The following is a 2,764-nucleotide window of genomic DNA, read 5'->3' as shown; positions in this document are numbered from 1 at the left end:
AGGGAGACCCCCCCAAAAAAAAAAAAAAAAAGATTGAAATTTGGGGCCTCTTTATTCCCTCAGCCTAGTTTAACCTAATAAATGTTACCTCCTCAGGAGATCTTTCCCCTTAATTACTCAACATTAAGTAGCCTCTAGTCCCTCCCAGCATGCCCTAAATATTCATTGTAGAACTTATCACAACTTGGCATTTTTTGTTTGTTACTCTCAGAGACTGCTACTATGTAAGTTCCATGGAAATACATGCCTTTGCTCAGCTCATTCAAGGTTGTATCTACACACCACCTCAGTGACTGGCATGTGCTACTGAAGAATTATTGAACGGATGTCTTCTGATTACTTTTTAAATTTTTTCTGATGAATTTTTAATCCAATTGAAATGCAGAATAAGTTAGCTGGCCATAGAAATAAAAGAACAGAAAGAGAACTAAGGACAAATGTGTGGTTGCTTCTTTCTCTCTCTCTCTCTTTTTTTTTTTTTTTGAGTTGGAGTCTCTCTCTGTCACTCAGGCTGGAGGGCATTGGCACACTCCCCGCCACCGCAGCCTTTATCTGCTAGGCTCAGGTGAGCCTTCCACCTCAACCTTCCAAGTAGCTGGAACTACAGGCACACACCACCATTCACAGCTAATTTTTTAATTTATTGTAGAGATGAGGGCTAGCCAATTGACCCAAGCTGGTCTTGAACCCATGGAGTCAGGCAATCCTCTCACCTCTGCCTCCCAAAGTGTTGGGATTATAGGCATGTGCCACCATGCCCGACGAGGATGTTTCTCTTTACGCTTGATGCGGGCCTTCCCATTCTAGGAAGATCATGGATGAGGAACTATGGTCAAAGTCTGCACAACCATTAACAGAGAGGTGAGTCTGCCAATGTTCCAAATTAGTCCTATATATGGACATCATAAAAAGTACTACTTAGCCAGGCACGGTAGCTCATGCCTGTAATCCCAGCACTTTGGGAGGCAGAGGCAAGAGGGGTTCGAGACCATCTTGAGCAACTTGGCAAGATCTCATCTCTACAACAAATTGAAAAATTAGCTGGGCATGGTGGCGGACACTTGCAGCTCCAGCTACTTGGAAGGCTGAAGCAGAAGGATCACCTGAGCCCAGCAGGTCAGGGCTGTGGTGGCCGTGAGCATGCCACTGCACTCTAGCCTGGGCCAGAGTGAGACTCCAACTCAAAAAAAAAAAATTACTACTTCACATGGAAGTCTGCAGATGTCATTTGTCTTAAATCTACGTTAAACTCAATGTCAGTGGTCATCCTGGGCTAGAATCTGTAAACCTGCAAATGGACCTCAATGACCTGGCGGGGTTTCAGGCACAGTTCTGCCACTAGCTATTCACCCCACTTATGGCACAACCCCTTAGGGCCTTTGAAATGAGGAGACAAGCCAGGCTCGGTGCCTCAGCCTGTAATCCCGCGTTTTGGGAGGCCGAGGTGAGTAGATTGCCTGAGCCCGCGGGTTCGAGACCTGCCCGGGCAACTTGGCAAGACCTCATCTCTACAATAAATCAAAAATTAGCTGGGTGGGGTAGCGCGCGCCTGTAGTTCCAGCTACTTGGAAGACTGAGGTGGAAGGATCGCCGGAGCCCAGCAGGCCGAGGCTGCGGTGGCCGGGAGCAGCCACTGCACTCTAGTCTGGGTGACAGAGTGAGACTCCAACTCAAGAAAAGAAAAAAAAGAAAGAAAAGAGGAGACTGAGACAGTGTAATGGTGTTCATAGATTTATTCATTCAAAACATATCTGAATGGCTACTCTGCATAAGGCACAGTTCTAGAGTTATAGGCACTGAGGATATCACATTGAAAAGGACAGACATAAATCGCTACCCTCATGGAGCTTACATTCTAATGAGGAGAAGATAATAAACAAGATGTTGGCTGGGCTCGGTGGCTCAGCCTGTAACCCCAGCACTTTGGGAGGCCGAGGTGAGTGGATTGTCTGAGCCCACGGGTTCGAGACCCGCCTGGGCAACTTGGTGAGACCTCATCTCTACAATAAATCATAATGAGCTGGGCATGGTAGCGCACACCTGTAGTTCCAGCTACTCGGAAGGCTGAGGCGGAAGGATCGCCGGAGCCCAGCAGGTCGAGCTCCCGGCCACTGCACTCCAGTCTGGGTGACAGAGTGAGACTCCAACTCAAAAAACAAATAAATAAACAAGATGTTTCCATGAAATGTACAATATGTTAGCTACAGTTCTAATGTACTAAGTTTATAACACACATAAATGTAGTCTAGCACTGTGTCTGGCTACAATCCTAGCACCTGTGGTCAGTGCTAAGGAGAAAAATGTAGAAGGGAAGTGACATGGCAAAGGGGTCAGCTAACATGAATTCTACTAAAACTGAAGCAAGAGCGAACATCAAATGTATGGCTGAGCTTGGGTGGAAGAATGGCAAAATTACTGATGCTCTCCGAAAAGTGTTTGGAGAGAATGCCCCAAAGAAATCAGCTTACAGCCGCGCTTGGTGGCTCAGCCTGTAATCTCGCGCCTTTGGGAGACTGAGGTGAGTGGATTGCCTGAGCCCGCGGGTTTGAGACCCGCCTGGGCAGGCGAGACCTCATCTCTATAATAAATCAAAAAATCAGCTGGGCGTGGTAGTGCATGCCTGTAATTCCGGCTACTCGGAAGGCTGAGGCGGCAGGATCGCCGGAGCCCAGCATGTCGAGGCTGCGGTGGCCGGGAGCGGCCACTGCACTCCAGTCTGGGCGACAGAGTGAGACTCCAACTCAAAAAAAAAAAAAGAAATCAG

The sequence above is a fragment of the Carlito syrichta genome, unplaced genomic scaffold, assembly GCF_000164805.1.
Source record: "Carlito syrichta isolate Samal-C Ts95f unplaced genomic scaffold, Tarsius_syrichta-2.0.1 Scaffold303214, whole genome shotgun sequence".
In the NCBI taxonomy this organism is placed as follows: domain Eukaryota; kingdom Metazoa; phylum Chordata; class Mammalia; order Primates; family Tarsiidae; genus Carlito; species Carlito syrichta.
This window is presented reverse-complemented; position numbering follows the sequence as displayed.